Genomic DNA, 20,280 nt, shown 5'->3' with positions numbered 1-20,280 from the left:
ATGTCCCACTGTTGGTTTTGTGGCCTTGGTATTTCACACTGTAGCACAAAGAACATGGAAATTGCAACTTCAGCTCAATGTGCTGTATTTTCTAAAGTGACAAAAGCATCCGCTTCCACATTGAATGTAGATGTTCATCTGAAATCACCAGGGCTATGTCAAGTAAGGGTCTTTACTAGCGGAAAGGAAGGATACCATAGAAAACAAACTAACATGTATTCCAAGATTTGGCTCTTCAGGATGAACTGCAAACCTTCCCTTTACCCCTACCTCAGAGGGACTGGGCATTTCTTTCAGCTCAATCCTTACTTATATCAGGTGTCTATTGGACTCCACTTCAAATGCTTTTAACCTCCTGATAATCCAGTTCCCGCAGTAGCTGTGAAACGCTTGCTTCGGTCATTCCGACTGGATTAACAGTTCCCCTCTCTGTGCCTCTGACTTCCTCTTCTGCCAGGACTTCTCTGAAATCTGCAGTACATCTACGGCAACCTGCTTCATACTAAAATCTTTCTAGATTCAATAAGAGTAGCGGATCCATCCCTATGGCGGCCATATTTGTTGTAAGGTTCTGGCCTTATAAACCTACTGTCAGAGTGTGGCTAAAGTTCGTTCTAGTAGTTTTCTGACTCTATGAGGTTATAATCTCATCAAAGGTAAGGCCTTGGTTAACTGTTGGCTGCATGTTTTAATATATTTATCCATAAGAAAGGTATTCTGTAAATACATGTTAACTAAATGCATTACAATTTTTAAGTGGGTAAGCTTATCTAAAGGCCAAGATTAAGACTAAGATATGAATGAATTTAAAGGTTTATTAACAGTGTTTTCTTTAAGGGTAAAAGCTAGAACCACCCTTCCTCAGCCTTTTTATTATTTGTTTGTTTGTTTATTATTTTTTAAATTTTTTAAATTAGATCTATTTCTTTACTTACATTACAAATGCTATTCCCTTTCCTGGTTTCCTGACCATAAGCTTGCATCCCCACCACCTCTCCCATAAGGGTGTCCCCCCATCCACCTCCCTTACCGCCTCCCCGACATTCTCCTGCATTGGGGGTCCAACTTGGCAGGACCAAGGGCTTCCCCTTCCACTGGTGCCCCAACAAGGCTATTCTCTGCTACATATGCAGTTGGAGCCCTGGGTCAGTCCGTGTATATATAGTCTTTTGGTAGTGGTTTAGTCCCTGGAAGCTCTGGTTGGTTGGCATTGTTATTCTTATGGCATTGCAAGCCCCTTCAGCTCTTTCAATCCTTTCTCTAATTCCCTCCAAGGGAGGTCTTATTCTCAATTCGATGATTTGCTGGTAGCATTGACCCCTCTGGATTGGACATGCTCTGGATGTGTCTCTCAGGAGAGATCTATATTCGGTCCCTTTCGGCCTGCATTTTTTAGCTTCATCAATCTTTATCTAGTTTGGTGCCTGTATATGTATGGGCCACATGTGGGGCAGGCTCTGAATGGCCATTCCTTGAGTCTAAACTTTGCTTCCATATCCCCTCCTCTAGATATTTTTCCCCTTTCAAGAAGGAGTGGGAGCATCCACATTTTGGTCATCCTTCTTCTTGAGCTTCCTGTGGTCTGTGGATTGCATCTTGGGTAATTAGAGCTTTTGGGCTAATATCCACTTATCGATGAGTGCATACCAAATGTGTTTTTCTGTGATTGTGTTGCCTCACTCAGGATGATATTTTCTAGTTCATTCCATTTGCCTATGAATTTTAAGAAGTCATTTTTTTTTTGGTTCTTTTTTTTCGGAGCTGGGGACCGAATCCAGGGCCTTGTGCTTCCTAGGTAAGCGCTCTACCACTGAGCTAAATCCCCAGCCCCTAGAAGTCATTGTTTTTGATAGTCGAGTAGTACTCCATTTTGTAGATGTACCACATTTTTTTTGAATCCATTCCTCTGTTGAAGGGCATCTGGGTTCTTTCTAGTTTCTGGCTATTATAAATAAGGCTGCTATGAACATAGTGGATCATGTGTCTTTGTTGTATGTTGGAGCATCTTTTGGGTATATGATCAGGAGAGGTATAGCTGGGTCCTCAGGTAGTAGAATGTCCAATTTTCTGAGGAACCTCCAGACTGATTTCCAGAGTGGTTGTACCAGTTTGCAATCCCAGCAACAATGGAGGAGTGTTTCTCTTTCTCCACATCCTTGCCAGCATCTGCTATCACCTGAGTTTTTTTTATCTTAGCTATTATTTATTATTTTTAATGTATATGCTCTCTTGCTGTCTTTAGACTTACCAGAAGAGGTCATCATTGTATCCCATTACAAATGGTTGTGAGCCACCATGTGGTTGGTTGCTGGGAATTGAACTCAGAACCTCTGGAAGAGCAGCCAACACTCTTAATCACTACGCCATCTTTCCAGCCCCTCCCTCAGTCTCAAAAAAATACAACATGGTGAAACATTCTGTATTTTAAAGCTCTCTTATTAATAAAGGAATTAAAACTCTGTATAAGTAGCATGAAAATTTTAAGGCTGTGTATAAGATGAATATTTTTATTAATTAATATGGACACACACACAAACACACCAGACAGTGTAGCATAGAAAAAAAATCACTAAACTATACACAAAGGCTCACTGGCCATGAAAGAGACTCAGAACTATAAACAGCCCAAAGAAGCCATGGTGTCATGAGCTCTTCTTTTAGAAAGGCACAAACGCATGTTAAGAAAGAAGCTGCAAGTGGTGATACACTTGGTGAACTGCTTGAACTGTTCTGAGAAAAAACTTCATCCCAGAGGTGCAACTTGTGCTGTATAGTTCCCCGGGCACTGTGATATTTTCAGCAGAGAAGTGTGAGGCAAAAGGATGACCTTAAATTAAGGTCAGACCTGTTATTCTACTCTCCTCACGTACCAGCCAATTCCTCTGCTCCAGCTGACAGTGAATACCACCATGTACTTGTTTCTTGAATGAGCACAGAGGTTTAGGCACAAGCAACCTGACTCTAAGGCCTGTTCTCTTAGATGTTTTATATTTAAGAATATGTATATATATTCATATATATTCATGTATATGAAACAACTCATATATTGAATACTTGTATATTGAAGACTTGACCCCTAGTGCAGTAATTTGCAGATTTGAGTGGATCATGAAAACACTCACTTCATCTGTGAGTTAGTCAATGACAGATGTCTTCATAATTTGATGAGCTACAGGGAAATGATGGAATTTGGAAAGCAAGACCTTATTCTGTCTGTCTGCCTGCCTGCCTGCCTGCCTGCCTGCCTGCCTGCCTTCCTTCCTCCTTCCTCCCTTCTTTCCTTACTGCCATTATTCCTCACTTTCTTTTTTATGTAATAAAACACTCTACAGTAGAAATGAAACAACACGGAGAAAGAAAGTGATAACTTGGCTTATACTTCCAGGTCATAGTCTATCACCAAAGAAAGTCAGTGGAGGAACTAATGCAAAAACTTGAATCAGAAAACATGGATGAGTACTGCTGGCTGCCTCACTTGCAGGCTAATGCTTAGTTAGACTTTTTATACATTCCAGAACTACCTGCCCAGAGGATGGTGCCACCCACAGTGGACTGGGCCCTCCTAATCCATTATCAGTTAAGACAAACCCCCAGAGGCCAATCTGTTCTGGGCAATCCTCAGTTGAGGCTCCATTCTCAGATGACTTTAGACTCTGAAAAGTTGACAATTAGTGCTAAGATAAACCTTGTTGAAAATAATGGGTACTTGGGGACTAAATCTTGTCCCTATCTTGTTCCCAACCATGTTCTCTGGCTTCCATGTGTTTCCATGCTTTCCTTCACCATGACCTGCTGCCATGATGTTCTGCCTCACCATAGATGACCTCAGAAACAAAGGAGCCAAGCCACCACAAACTAAACCCTCAAATACTGTGACACACACACACAAAATCTTCCTTTCATTACATTGTTCTCATGTATCACATCATAGTGATGTAAAACTAACACAGTGTTATTAATTTTTAATAATGAAGTTGTATAACACAAATAAACATATTTCTCATAAAATAGCTGTATGTTTATCAGCCAGGACGAATAGGTATTAGCTTATCATATTTGGAAATTTTTAAACTTCTATTTCCTCAAAATTGTTTTATTCCCTGTGATCTCTCCCTTATCTTTTTCCCTTTGGAGAATTCAATTACATATATGTTACATCATCTTTACTTACTTATTTATACCTAATTATGCTTATGCAATATATTATCCTATATTACACTTAGTACTATCCTACTGTTCCTCATGATTTATTATTTAGTTATTTTTTTATCTTGGTTTAAAATTTGCAATCATATTTATGTATGGGGGCACATGTATGGCATGGTGTGCATATGAAGGCTAGAAGACAACTTGTGGGAGTCAGCCCTCTTTCTTTCTCTACCCGAGATCCATCTCAGTGACCTATTGCGGTTTTAATCCAGATGGCTTTTATTGAGTTGTTCTTACGTTCATCAATCCCTTTTTTCTAGTGATCTATCTACTCTTAAATATGCTGAGTGTGATTTTTACTTCAAACATTATACTTTCCCGTTTCAGAACATTGAAGGGTTTCCTTTGATTTTGAGTTTACTTACTATTAGTCCAACATTCTCTTACATCTTTTTTTTTTAATCAAATCAAATTAACCTGGGGGTCAATGGTGTTTCCTTTTAAAATATTTTTAGTTCACATTGTATCGTTAATACGTTAGGACTTAGAATCTAATTTCCACAAGTATGCGAAAGACCATATCCCTACCCCATCCCCATCCTTTTCGCTTTCTGAGGAAATGTTGCTTTGTAGTTCTAAATTTTATTTGGTATTCAAGGCTTTTCTAAATATAATCCTGTTCTGTCAAAGTTATCATCTAACACTGTCTTAGTTCAGTCTCTGCAACAATGAGAGACTTTAATTAATTCTTCTATTAATTTATTCACATACAAGGGATGTCTGTCCTTCCATCCTAAGAGAAAAGCAACCAAGTTTCTTTGACAGAACAAACAAAGCTCACTTCGGTTCATAGTTTAGTTTCAAAAAAGCTTCTCTGGTGTCCGTGTCTGAATCTCAGGGAAGGAAGACTCTATGGTTCCGGTTTACAGGCGAGCACTGGGGAAAATCGCGGTGGTAGGAACCCGGATAGCTGTTTGCGTGATTTCCACAGGTAAAGGTGTTCAGCTTCTTCTTCACTTTCACAGTCCTGAATTCCTGTCCAAGGAAAGGTGCTGACCATGGTGGGCTGGGTCTCCCCGCAGTAATTAGCATAAGACCGCCCACTATACTTACAGGCCAAGCTGATCAGGACAGGTCCTCATCAAGACTTTCTTCCCACATGATTTTGGCATCAAGCGGACAATTAAAGCTAGCCATTACACTACTTACTTTTTTCCCTTCCTGGTCCATTTGTTCTGTCCCTTCCCAGAGTCAACTATGGCCTGGAGGGTTATAGTTACTTTAAGCTTTCTATTTACATTATTTCAAAGTCCACAGGATATATTTTGGTTTTGAAATTCAGAAAAAAAGAAACAAAACAAAAAACAATGGTATCACACAATATGAATTGATGTCAGTATTCCTACACTTCAGGTAGAATCTTCAAAAAAGGGTTCTTGCCTGTTTCATTTACAGATGTATCTGAATTGCTAATTGGCATTAACTTGTTACTTGAATGAATGGGAGTTGATTTTTCTAGATAGTTTCATCTTTCTTCATACATGAAGCTTAGAAACTTGGCCTAGTTCCTATCCGAACACAAAGGTCAGCTGCTTTGGGGGATGGCTTACTAGTCTTTCTGAGGTAGCCATTTCCTTGTCTTTAGATAAAACTAAGCAGTACTAAGTAAGCCCGTTTTAGTAATATGATATGCCTGCCTGCTTATCTTACTGTGTGAGTATGCTGTGCCTATGCCAGAAATAACTTCTCCAAGCAATGAGTTTTGCCCGTCACAGGAGCAGGAAGGTAACACAAAGCGGAGATTTTCTTCCGTGTACTGCTAACTCTCCACCTGCCCTGCAGAATACTTGTTTAACCGAACAAGAGCTCAGAGATCTGCAGGTATCTGAGCAAGCATTAAAAGTATTAGTATCTCATAATATCTATACCATCTTATGATATAGCATACTATAATATCACTAGCATATTATGTTTAAAGATTTATTTATTTATTTATTTATTTATTTATTTATTTATTTATTTAATGTATATGAGTACACTCTCACTCTCTTCATATACACCAGAAGAGGGCATCAGATCCTACTACAGATGGTTGTGAACCTCCATGTGGTTTCAGGGAATTGAACTCAGGACCTCTGGAAGAGCAGCCACTGCTCTTAACCCCTGAGCCATCTCTCTCCAGCCCATCATTAGGATATTATATACATCTTTTCTTTAAACTAAGTCTCTCTGTGTAGCTCAGAGAGACCTTAGATAATCTTTTTTTATTATTTTAATTAATTACTTCACATTCTGCTCCAAACTTACCCCCACCTATGCTCCCAGTTTCTCCTTCTCCTCCCCATCCCACCGACCACTCTAGAAAGGGAAGGCCTCCCATGAATATTAAACAAGGAACATCTTCTCCTATTTGAGGTTAGAAGAGACAGCCCAGTAGGGAGAAAGTGTCCCAAAGGCAGGCAACAGAGTCAGAGAAAGACCCCACCCCCACATGAAGACCAAGTTATACAATAATCACCTATGCTCAGAGGACCTAGGTCAGTCCTCCCTGACTGCTTGCTCCCTGGGGACCCCTATTGGGAGTAGGGGTGAGGGTGGGGTGGGGGCGGGGTAGGAACAGGAGGGATTATATTGAGGAGAGTACTGAGAGAGACAACTGGAATTGAAGGCATCACTGGGACAAGCTAGAAACCTAGGACAATGGAAACTCCCAAGAATCTATGATAGTGACCCTAGCTAGCTAAGACTCCTAGCAATGGGGAATATGGAGACAGAACTGGCCAACTCCTATAACCAGGCAAGACTTCTGATGGAGGGATTGGGACACCAACAAAACCTTTGACCTACAACGTGTCCTACCTACAGGTTTGGAGGAGAAATTGAGGGAGTGGCTGACAAATGACTGTCCCATCTTAAGACCCATGCAATGGTAGGAAGCCCGCCCCTGACACTGTTAATGATGTAACTTTAATTCTTTCAAAGTCTATTTTTAATGATTGCTCTCAAATGTTTTAACCTCCCTTGTAGCCCACCACCCACCAGAGGTGGTAGGAAAGAAAGGACATGGGAAATGGACCTGTTTAGAGAGGTTCTTTGAAGCAACTCCCATCTGTGTTGTCTGGAAATTAGCAGTTCAGTTCACAGGTTCCACCCACAAACACTTCACAGGTATACCAGCAGTCCATTTCAGTAGAATCAGGATAGCAAACAGGAATCAGCAGCGGTGGGACTACCTGACAGAGACAGCCAGTCCTCAGCCTCAGCACAAGTCAGCAGGAGGAACCTGGAGGGATACCAGGAGAAGTTCTCAGCTATGCCTTTGTCAGGGAAGTGAAGATCAGCGAAGACTCGAGACCAATAAACACTGTGCATCTAGCTCTACCAGCAAGTCTCGCTCTGCCTCCATCACTGTCCATAGAGTTCTAGTTATACTCCCTCCACACATCACTTATCCTCCATGGGTCCTGCTTCCGTCATGGGTCTTGCCTTAGCACCTGTCTTACCTCAGCATGTGAGTCTCTTTCAACTGACATCACTTTGCCAATCAGCCCAAGTCCGCAGGAGTGGCAAGAAATTGCAGCACACCACCAGACATTTTTTGGTGCATTTCTCTCTATGGAGACCTGGCAAATGGAGCTCAACTATGCAATGTAAGGCAGACCAACACATGCATGTTATTAGCAAAGACTCCCTCATTATGCATCCTTTCACACACTTGCTTTAGCAGAACATACTTTTTCCTGTGTCTGATTCAGCAGAACATTCTTCCTTAGCCTTTCACCTGTGTCCACTTCAGGAAAACACTCCTTCATGTGTTTACCCCAGCAAAACACTATCCAACACAACTGACTTTGCAAAGAATCCTTAACGTTTTCACTTTATTCTGCTGTGCTTGCAGACAGGAGTTTAGCATAACCTTCACCAGAGAGGCTTCACCAAATAACTGATGGAAACAGATGTAGAGATCCACAGCCAGACATTAGGCTAAGCTTCGGAAATCCTATGGAAGAGGAGGAGGAAGGATTATAGGAGCCAGAGGGGTCAGAGACACCACGAGAAACCATAGAATCAAGTAACCTGGGCTCATACAGGCCTATAGGGACCTCAGATCCTTGGATTTTCTATGCAGTCCTGACTGGACTTGAGTCTGAAATCTGACTCAGCCTCACGACCCACTTTTTTTTTTTAAGATAGCATTTCACACAGCCTAGGCCTGCATACCTGAGGATGTCCTTGAACTTCAGATCTTCTTGCCTTCACCTTCAATGTGCTAGGATTGATTACAGGTGTATATCACCACTTCATTTTATGTTGTTACAGGAACTCAAGTCTAGGGGTTATGAATATTAAACAAGTTCTTTATGTGATGCACCATTTCTTTCTATTGAGTGTTGACTCTTTTTAAATATTAATTATTTTTTACTGTTTCTTACAATGCATATTTTATATGTACGTCATCTAATTTCTGTATTGTAGAATGGGAGCCTGAAGTCCTGTGGGATAAAAACTTCTAAGCTGCAGGATGCCTACTAAAAGTTGCTAATGCATTTAATCAGAAAGATACCACAGACGGTCTGAAGTTTTATAAACAAGGAAGCCTCGCAGTGGAGTAGGGATGGCTGCTTTGAGATTGCGAGAGCTCTGTAGGCTGCAGAAGGGAGCCGATCTTCTGTGTGTCTACTACGTTGCCATGGACGCCTATTCATTAGCAAGGCATTCCTGTGTGTTCTGCTTTGAAAAACTGGAAATTCCCAGAGAACTTTCCCAGAAAGCTGCAAGCCATTTAAAGGGAAAGAAAACTGAAAGTCCGCACAATCACAATATGTGGGCAATGAACCTAAGAAAGTAGAGGCCTGGCTTTTTTCTAAGGGGTGGTATTTTTGAAAGATATAATAATATTCTTCTGTCTTAGGCATGGGTGTATGCATTGTTGTCTCTTGTGCTGGATTTTTCCCAGTCTATAATCAACCAAAAATGTATTAGACTCCTAATACTTAGCACTGCTTGAGACAGTGGGATCTCTACAGAAGAATCTGTGTACTCTGCCCTTCCAGAGTTTCCCACTAAGGACAAAGAATAAAACCACCATGTTTAAGGCATAAGGCAGGGCAAGATGGTAGTTAATTGCTCTAAGTGCTAAACTGTAATATACAAACTGTTAGTACCATACAATTGGTTAGAGAAGGAGGCATGGAGTTCAGGAATTGCTTCCAGAATTCTAAAAGTCTATTTAGTCTAAAAGTCATTTCTGAGGGAGGCAGGGTTGTTCTTTCTTACACCCAGTGGGTAAACTGAACTCATTAGTTCAATTCACTTTGTTTATCTTACAGTTCACAATAGAAGTCTTAAGGGGAGATGAATAAGACCCACAACAATTTGGGGAAAAAACCCACAGAGGAAATAGAATTGTTGTGGGCATTAACGTTGGCAAAGAGAAGAACAATTCGTGTAAACACCGAGGGTGAATTGGGGCGTGGGGATGGTGGGTGCTGGCCAGAGTAGATTCGGAGTTTTGTGGGGAAGTCCAGAACCAAAATCAAAGTTGAACAAGCTGAGAGTGGGGTGGGAGAGGGGAATTAAGGGGTTGAATGACTTAAGATAGAGGCAAAAGAAGAAACTTGATGCATATTTTAAAATATCCACAGGTTGCAGGTTTTTAATTTGGTGACAACAGTCATTCGCAATCTTCCTAATGCTGCGACACCTTATGTTGTGGTGATCCCCGGTCATAAAATTATTTTTATTTTTGTTTCTACCTCATAACTGTACTTTTGTTACTATTATAAATCCTAATGCAAATAACTGATATGTGGGATATATTATATGCAACCCCTATGAAAGGGCTGTTTGACCCCAAAGGGGTTGAGACCTTCAAGTTGAGAACTTCTGGGTTACAGGAGCTGAAGGGAAATGGTTGTGGCTTTGGTGTCCTTGTAAAAGAAACTAGGAAGCTGGCATGATAAAGAGGCATCTGTGAGAAACTCTACAGAGAAGAAAATGCTCACATCCGGTAGACAGCAAGATGAAGGGATAGGCAGGAATGATGAACTCCGTGCTCTATGGTGCCTGGGAGATCTCATTGTCAGTGACAGCACAGAGGAGGGGAACTAGAATTCGATAGGATAATTTAATCTTTCCTGTGAGATGTCGACATGATAATGAAGCTGGGCAATGGTACTATGGTAATTTTGCAGAGTTGCACAGACACATTCTGTTGAACATAGTTAAATGCAAAATACCCCAGCCACAAAAGAATCTCCACAGTATATTATACAATACACGTCATTAAATGCCCAATAATAACAGTAGCTTTCAGTAAGAATGTCAGACAAGAAAATCAAGACCATTTCTCTGACTGGAAGTTGTCCCCAAACTTGCCACTATTCTTGTCCATTTCTGCCTCAGACTGGTTCGTGCATTATATATATACCTGAGTTAAAGACTGTGTACCCTACTGAGTGGCAAATGCTTTCCTTCCTATTGGTGGTAATGTCTAGGTGAGACAAGCCATCCTAATGATGTTTTAAATAAATGTGATTCTATGTCTTTTTAAAATGTGAAGAATAACACTATAGAAATGAAATCTATAAAAGTCCAAGGGTCAGATAGAATCAAGGAGGCAGATTTTGATTCAATACAAAAAGCACTTTCTAAAAATGTGAGCTACCCATAAATGGAAAAAGCTAAGCATATTCCCTCTTCTGGAAATCTTGTAGCAGTAGCTCTACTCTGTAAAGAGGCTATATATAGGATTCTTACTTGGGGCTTAGGACTGAGAGACCTCCACAGCAAGTTTTCTATTATCTTCCTCTTGTGTCATGGGTAAGGAGAGAAAGCTTGTATGAAAACCAGTTGTGTTCTCTTACACTGGGGTTTGGGGTCTTTAATTAGACATTGAGGACATAATAATGCACAGCCTGAACCTATCTACACGACTTTACAGATAGTGAGAGATGCAGGTAGCAGGCGGACAAATGCTGTCCTAGAAGTAAATATGTGGTACTTGGGGAGTATATAATTCAACCTTAGGGTGCCCAGGAATACTTTAGGGAATAGATGACATATAATCTAAAACATCAACCATTAAACTGAACTTGATTGATGAAGTTAGAGAGACTTCAGCCACTGTAATCTGTTTACATGTTCAGTCTTCATGGTACAAGACCACTGACTGACAGGTTATGAAGCTTAGGAGAGGGCTCTCTATGAACTACATTCTCAAAAGTGTAAAGACAGTCTTTATGCATAAGATAATATTGTTATTTATGATTTTCTTGTGTGTGTGTGCGTGCGTGCGTGTGTGCGTGCGTGTGTGTGTGTGTGTGTGTGTGTGTGTGTAAGTTGGACACTGAATCTTCCTTATCCAAGGCTGCTAGATCAAATTGAGTTGTTCCATTGACCTGAGCAGAGGCAAGACAGAGAAGTAGAGGGAGAGAGAGGGGTCATAGCAAAGCTGGAAAATAATAGCATCAAACTGTTGACTCTTTTTCACTGTAGATGTCAAGTAATATAAAGATATATTCAAGGATTTGCAGATAAAATTTCCCTCCTAGAAGGAGATAACGTGAAGGATTTTTTTATTGTCATTGAGTTTTTTTGTTTTGTTTTGTTTTGTTTTTGAGGTAAGGAAAATAAGAGGTTGGGAATGGTTATGGGAAACACAATATAAGGACTACTGCAAATCTATCAAGTGTCCCTGTTCCAGAATCTACTTCATCATACCAATGCCTCAGTGATTGTTTCTAATAGTTTCCTCTCATTGTAGTTTTCCCAAATCGATGAGAAAACAATGGGATCCCTGGAAAGGGTCAGGGCTTTGAGAATAAATTAAACTTAAACTGTTATGTAAACTTTAGCTATGAATTTATACCTTAACAAATTGAATCAATGACCTGAAGCTAGCAATGGACTGGATGATGAGGCTTCACTGTGATCAAGTTGGAGTACTTCAGGCATGCGGGCAAAGTGGGGTTGGAGAGATGACCTTGCCATTACAGGCTAGGCTCACAACTGAAACTATAAGAATGCAAAACTTGTAACACTTTGGAAAATTCTAGAATGCCATTAATCAGGAGGAAAGACTAAAGGAAGTAAATCTTGTGGGCTTTTTTCCTTGAAAACTTGATATTACTCCAAAGAATATTTGTTAAGAAGAAACTCAAAGTTCCTAAGTTTGCACTAAGGGTCACTCAGAAAACATAGTTTCTTTTAAAAAAAGTTGAAGAGTGTCAACCTTTACTAAGGATCTTATTTTAGTCAATTGCTTTTTATAAATTATTCTTGATACGTATATGAACAAATGTCCCACTAATTTAAAGTTAGTAAGATTGCCATGTTTTCTCATGAAAACGAAACAAAAACCACAAAACCAAAATGTTCTGAGGACTCTTGCCTGTTCCTCCTTTCAGTCACCATTACTACCATCTATGTCCTTGCTCAGTCCAAAACCGCAGGAGTCAAAACTCGGTGTGGGAGAGTATACTACTAATTCCATTACACGGGAGGATGATCGATCACAAGTTCAAGACCAGCATAGTCAATTTAAGATCAGACCAGCCCAGGGCTCTATAGCAAAATAGAATAGAATAGAATAGAATAGAATAGAATAGAATAGAATAGAATAGAATAGAATAGAATAGAATAGAATAGAATAGAATAGAATAAGGAGTCAACAGCCAACCTGTCAGCACATCCCATGAGTTTATCAGCTACCTCCAAATCTATTTGAAGTAACTGCTTCTCACAGCTTCCATTACTAACACCCTGACCTGAAACACTATCATTTCTCTTTAGAGTCCAAGACGCCAGTAGCATTCACAGTGCACCATCTATGAAAACCAAAATCTCCCCAATCCTTACCAAATACCCTCTGGGAAGTTAGAAGACACTAAGTCACCTCATGAATATTGTACATTATTACTCTTCTTAATTGCTCCATTTTACCCTTCTATAATCCACACCTGATTCAGTAGCCAGAAAAATCTTATTAAAGTATGTAAGAACCCTGAAAGACCATAGGTAGCCAAGTACAGTGATGAGATTTGTCTCTTGGGAGAAAGAACTTTGTGTTGAAGGAAGGTGCACAGGTTTGAGGTCAAAGATAACAGAAACTTGGAGAAATGAAAAAAAAACCATTCAGCTTTGGGGGTCAACAGAATGTTACTCTAATCCCGGCTCTGCCATTTAAAAGCCCCAAAGCCTTACTTAGCCAAGCTTTTGCCTTCTTGGGCTTCAGTTTCTAGATCTATCTGATAGGCATAATCACACTTACCCTTGGGGTGGCAGGAAGATTAAATAAGACGACATGTTAAAACATTGCATTGCGCCTGACACATTGTTAGCAGTAAGTGACTGGCAGCCATTACAGCATCTGAGGTAGTAATCACAGAGTGTTGGAGGAGGGTAGATTGCAGAGATCTTAAGATAAGCAAGTCTGAAGAGCTGACTCTTTCAGGTTTGGGGCTTAGGGAGAAGGAAAGCACAGCTTTCAGTTTCTTGACACTGCAGGCTTACAGGTAAAATGAAGTGAACACCATAAACTCTGTGAAGAAGAGGGGGAGGTCTTTCCTGCAGAAGGAAGTTTCCTCTGCTTTCCTTTTTCATGGATCCTCTTCCCCCACCATCCTGTCTTCTTTCTACCTCACGGTCTGTGTGTAGCTTCGCCTCCTCAAATTGTAGTACATTAAACAACAAAGCCGTGCTTAGAAAGAAAAAAAACTACAACTTTAATTTCACTAAACTAAATCTAGTGTTTTCACCACCTGTCCAATTAGGGGGAAGAAAAAGAAAACTACAGAAGGTAACAGTACCTATGACATAAAAACATCCATCTTGGGCTTGGTGAGAGGTCTCAGCAGGTGAAAGGCCACATCCTGATGGCCTGAATTAGATCTCAAGCACCTATGTGACTGAAGGGTAGAACCCACTCTCCCAGATTGTTCTCTGACTTGGACATGTTCGACATGATATATGCAAGTCCCCTGAATAATCATAAATCTAAAGCTACAAATACAATTTTATTATTTTGAAGTTGCCACACATTTTTCCAAGTGTCAATTTTATGACTGTTATGAAATTATAGCATTCTATGTAATCCAAGTAAACATTATTCTAAGGAGTCGCTAGACATCTCCGAATGAATACTCTCCAAATACATTTGGCAGGAAAAGGTTAAGACTTCCTGTTGGATCATTATGTGAGCCATGTGTCTGTCTCACTCTCTTAAGTTGTTGTTTCTGTGTACTCCTGTCCTTACTTCTGTCCCTAAGCCTCACTGTCACCCTGTGTTCCTCCGAGGCAAACGTCCCTGTGACTTCATGCGCTTTTCAATTGTTCTGACCACTCTTTGGACCCTTCACTTTTCACCCAGTCTTAGGATGTAAGAATGATGCAGGATCTGTCCACTCGCGTTCCCACCACCAACAGGCATTATTGAGCCGAGGGTCCGATGCTACTCAGCTTGCTGTTGAGCACTGACGACTGGCAGCAGTTTGCCATTTGAGGGCGATAGTCAAAAGAGAAGACGCTTATATGGAAGTTACCAGACAGCGTGCGAGTTCCTTTGCTCAAGCTCAAGTTTTATGGCATGCGAATTCCCGGAGATTCATCAGGCGGAGGCATTGAAAAGAGGAAATTCCATGAAAGAACCAAGTTGGCCAAGATTGGGCAATGTTTGTAAAGCTGTGACTGAATTTTCTAACAATCTTCGAGACATTAAACAGAGCAAAGTGAAGCACATTTCGTTCTCTGTCTTGATGGATTTAGCACAGTTGGTTAGAGCGGGCAACAGGTGGAATATTTAGGATATTTTCATTTCTTGAATCTGTCTCGAATATGATGTTGATGATCACTCTAGGTACAAATATTAGGCAAACATTCATTTTGCTCTGAGCTGTTGATTTTTTCATAAATGAATGCACGACACCTGCTGGCTGATTATGGAGTTTGCTTAGCTTATTGAAGAGGGGTTAATGAATTTTACATACAGCGAAATCCATCAATTGCGAATGTACGAGGCTATGTGTTCTTTGATCAGTATGTGTGCTTAGCTAACCGCCATCACAACCAGGATCCAGAATAGTCCTATCGTTTCCCATGGTTTCCCTGCACACACTCACAGTCAAGTCCGTCTGCAGGACCAGGCAATGCTGACTTGCTTTCTGTTCTTCTAGTGTCACATTTTCTAAGATGTCATGAGCGTGGAACCATATTGTACGTAGTCCTTTGAGCCCTCTTTCTTTTCTTTAACTTAATGCTTCATAGATTCAGCCTTGCTGCAGCAAATATCAGTAGTTAGCTCTTTTGTATTCTAAGTAACCTTTACAAAATGAGTAAATTACAATGTTTTATCCTTTAATAAATAATAGAAATGTAGGCTATTTTCATGTTCTCTCTCTCTCTCTCTCTCCACACACACACGTGTGCACATGTGTGTGTGTATGTGTGTGTACACTTTAATCCTAGCATGTAATTGTACATATTTATGAAGCACAGTGTGGCATTTTGATACATTTTAACAAAATGTAATGATCAGAGAGTGACAACTGGCCTATCCATTGTTTCTGTAATTAACCATCTCTTTGTGTTAAAAACATTCAAGATCCTCTCTACTAGCTATTTTGAAACATACACCTAGCTGTTCTTCACCATCGTTATCCTACTGGGCTATAGAACACTTGAAATCATTCAGCCCACCCACCAGAAACCCTGACCTAGCTATACCCTCTCTTTAGTCTTTCCTCCCTAAACCTTCTCAATCTCTGGTAACCACTGTCCTATTCTCGATAAAGTTAAATTTTAGCACACCTACATGCAAGTGACAGCAAGTGGCATCTGTCGTTCTGTGCCTGATGTATTTACTCAGCACAGTGTTCTCCAGGTCCATCCATGCTGCTGCATGCTATGGATTTTCTTCTTTTTGTGGCTAAATGGTGTTCCAGCATGAAACATAACACATTTTCTTTACTCATTCATCTGCTGATGGACACCTGGGGTGATTCCATAGCTTAGCTATTCTTGGCAGAAGATTATTGGAGGGCAGATGTCTCTGTGGAGCAATAATTTGGGGATTCTTGTTTCTCTAAAAAAACACAGAAATATTGTAAGAATTTGTTTCCATCTTAATCCCAGGGGTGTGATATGGGGCTGCCTCAGACAGCTGGCGATGATTTGCCTAGTGCTCTAGGCAGGGTGTGATTTTGGCAGCCGTAGATAGTTTCTGTGACTGTATGACATTTGGAATTCTGGAAACTTTTCAGAGGGCATACAAATGCTAGGGTCCAGAGAGGTGAGGTTTGGTTGTTAGTGGGTTATGGTGACTGCTGGTTATTTGGGGGAACTGGTTGCAGTTTATAAATACTGTGCTCAAAAAAGAAACAAGAAGAAATTAGATTCAGGGATCTTTTCCTCTCTCCCCTGTATCCTTTGTTCTCTCCTATCTAGTGTTAGGGAGTTGAAGGGGTGGGTAAAGGGTGGAAAAGGGTAGAAGCAAGAACCCAGAAAGGAGCAAAGACCAGTTATACCTCTTTAATACATGGATTTAATTTTCTTGAGTTATCCACCTGGTGGCAGAAGAATGCTCTGTGGCAGCTCTATTACTATATCCCACACGGCCATATTAATTATATTACCATTAAAGTACTAAGAATAAAGTATTCTTGCCTCCTCCTTACTAATATTTGTTTTGTTTTGGGGTGTGTGTGTGTGTGTGTGTGTGTGTGTGTGTGTGTGTGTGTGTGTCTGCTTGCTGTTACAAATCACTCACTATTTATTTTAACTGGAGTGGGAGGATATCTCATCATAGCTTTGATCTCTTAGTGGTGCTTAGAATCTTTTCCATACGTTCACTAGTCATTTGATATCTTCTTTCACAGGACACCAATCAGATCATTGTCCTTCCTGAAAAAAGATAGAAAGGGATCTCTTTATTTGTTGCACAAGCATATTTCAGTTCTATAAAATCTCACCTGGCAGTCTGTAGTCTCATTTGCTATCTGTAGTTTTTTAAATATATGTGTATTGTATATTTATATTAATATATATGTGATTCTTTCAGTCTCTTAGGCTATAAGTATCTGTGTTATTTTTTTAAAGCCGGGTCACACCATGTAGTCCTAGCTGGTCTGAAATTTACTATATAGATTAGGCTGACTTAGAAAGTCATTAAAGGCATCATGCTAACATAAAGCCTTGGTTGTGTTATTCAAAATTTTAGCCTCAATTTCATCTACTTACTGTGATTTTGTTCATTTGCCTCATTGAATTTGGGGCCCACTTTTCTCATTGCTTTAATCACAATGCTAGGCTGCTTATTTGAAACCTTTTGATTTTTATTCAGGGGGATGTTGAGTTTCTGACCTTCTTTCCTTACCTTCCCAGCACTGCACCAGCCTGTCCAGTGTATGTGGTGCTGAAGATTGAACCCAGGCCCTGTGTGTGCTAGGCTTCTCTCTTAGCATAGCTTGAGCTGTATGCGATAGCTTCAGACATGATGTGTTTCTATTTTCACTTGATTCAAGGGTATTTTTACCCTTCCTGTCAATTTCTTCTTAAAAATTCTTATAGTTCTTGAGATTATAATATAATGACATAACTTCCCCCTTCCATTTCCTCCTTCCAAAGTGTTGGTCAGAACCTTTGTGTTCCTTTAGGGTGTTGTGCTTCTGTTCCTTCCATGTTCCTTCTGCCCCCACCATTGATATGTGTGCATCTATACGACCATTGTATTTTTCAATTTTAGGGATTATTCCTTTCCTCAGAGAAAGACCCATCTTTGTGGGTGCTTTGTGAGAGTATCAGCTTGGTGTGTCAGCTACAATTTTGGATAGAATTAGAGATTCCATAACTCTCTCAGCTGAGATGCTCTGGACTGGTGCAGTACCAATGACCTAGGCTGGGTGGGTGAGTGGATAAAGGGATCACCTAGATGGGCTGTTGCAGGTGCTTGGGAATATGCAGTAGAACTGACTATGTTACAGGTTCACCTGAGAGCACAGGCTGGATACTGGGCCAAGCTAAAGTGTATGTGAGTCAGGGCACAATTGGTTGCAGGTTCATGGGGTGGTGTAACACTTCACTTTGTGGCTGGCTGGCCAGTGTAGGACCATATGTATTACCCTGTAATGAGCAGGGTATGCTTGGGAATGAAAGGGAGGGAGGTCTGCTACCTAGTTGGCTTTTGAGTCAGCTTCCCCTTTGTGCAAATCTGCAGTGGACAAAGGTCCCAAATTGTCAAACTCTCTTCTGTCATGCAAAATTCTGCTGAGCAATCTGCTGTCTAATAAGGATCAAAAGGGACAAAGAAAAGCAAGGAAGAACAATGCCAACACATAGGTCTGCAAGCCAGAGTGCCAGTCTTTCTTCTGGGCCTCGGCTCTGAACAGGGAGGATTATGGTACTCCAGTGATGAGTGTCAGGAATGGACTACTGGGGCAGTGGGTCCAGTGTTGAGATGGCGTCACGCCATAGATACTTATGGCACAGAGGGCAGAGAAACACAGCGTGTGTTCCCACTCTGTAAAGCATGTGAATTCTGAGAGATTCTCCAAACTGTGAAGGCTGCAGGGCTCTCTTGTGAAGACATGAACTGACCAAAGGACCACTGGGATCTTAGAATAGACTTTCCATGGTAAAGAGAAGTCTGCTTTGTCTTTGAGCAAGTCTGGATGGGACCAGAGGCAGGGTGCTTCTGGACTTGTCATGGTCCGCAGGCACGCTTACAGCACTTCTGTGCTTCCTCAGCCACTTCAGCAGGAAGAGAGAGTCTGTCGTTGATGTACATCCCTTCTGTGGGGACAATGAGTGACAAGCCACTACATTCTGTTTTGCTGAATTTACATCTGCTTTCGGCTCTTAGCGACTACCGACAGGATTTTGGTAAACATTTGTGTCTTTGTGTGCATACCCATCTCCATGTCTGCTTGGTAAATATTTAGGCCTTGGGTACTATTACAAGATGAATGCATGTTTGGCTTTATAAGAAACAATGTCTTCTGCTTTTCAAAAGTAATTTTTATACACATTCCTTATGGTGAATGCATGTTTAAAGTTTTGTGGTTCTCTTTATTTATTTTGTTATATTTGAGTTTGAACAAAGAGTTTGAACCCAGGTCATCAGGCTTAGTGGCCAGCTCCTGTACTGGCTGAGCCAACTCGCTCTCCCTAACTTGATCTCTCTATAACTTCACTGAAGAAGACATTCTTAGGGAAAATCGGGGACAGTATTCACTGAAGAAGACATTCTTAGGGAAAATCGGGGACAGTAGGTTTTAACACTGCTAATGTCAAGCTTTGCTAAGTTTGCTGGCAAGGAGCTAAACTGACAGAAAGCTTAGTCTATTAGACTGCACTGACATCTGCTGGTAAGAAAGTCGATTCCTAAAACTTGTGTTTTGTAAGTAGGACTTTGATCTTCAAATTTTGTAATTGCATTCTAGGTTTACATTAGTGTCTGTAAGTAGAAATTTATGATTCTTGCAAGGCTGTGGCAACTTTCCATATGTACCTTATAAACCAGTGGTTCTCAACCTTACTAATGTCATAACCCTTTAATAACAAACAGTTCTTCATGTTACAGCGACCCCCCCAAACATAAAATTATTTCATTGCTACTTTATAACTGTAATTCTGCTGCTGCTATGAATCGTAATGTAAATGTCTGTGTTTTCCTAAGGTCATAGGTAGCCCTGTGAAAAGATCTTTCCACCCCCCAAAAGGGGTAGCGACCACAGGTTGAGAACCACTGCTATAAAAGAAATGCTGTTAAGGAATGAGTGTCTTCAGAGATAGCCTGTCCCAGTGTACTGGTCATATGATGACCCATCCTCAGACACTATGACACACAGCAATGTTTACGTCAGATCTCACTCCAAGACCCTGCTCTGGACAGTTGGGCCTAGGCTGTAAGTTTCAGCACCAAGTTTCAAGATGGGGATATTCCAAGGTAGAATTTTCTCTTGCCAGAAAGTAAGACGTAGCACTACTGGTTTTGTTGAAGATAGGGTTCCACATAGCCCAGGGTAGCCTCAAACTTGCCATGTAGCTGACCCTCCAGTCTCCACTTTCTGTTGAGTAGTAGGTGTGTGTCCCCACATGCAGTTGATGCTGTGTTGGGGACCGAACCTGGGGTTTTGT

General features: G+C 40.8%; 1 long non-coding RNA gene across 1 annotated transcript in view; it reads left to right on the top strand.

Annotated features, from left to right (window-relative positions):
• The window catches only part of LOC120100923 (uncharacterized), a 30,060-nt gene that overhangs the window by 2,356 nt on the left and 7,424 nt on the right, over positions 1 to 20,280 (top strand). The window lies entirely within an intron of this gene.

Source organism: Rattus norvegicus, chromosome 2 (genome assembly GCF_036323735.1).
Source record: "Rattus norvegicus strain BN/NHsdMcwi chromosome 2, GRCr8, whole genome shotgun sequence".
Lineage (NCBI taxonomy): Eukaryota > Metazoa > Chordata > Mammalia > Rodentia > Muridae > Rattus > Rattus norvegicus.
Note: the sequence above shows the minus strand (reverse complement) of the source record. Positions and strands in the feature narration are given on the sequence as shown.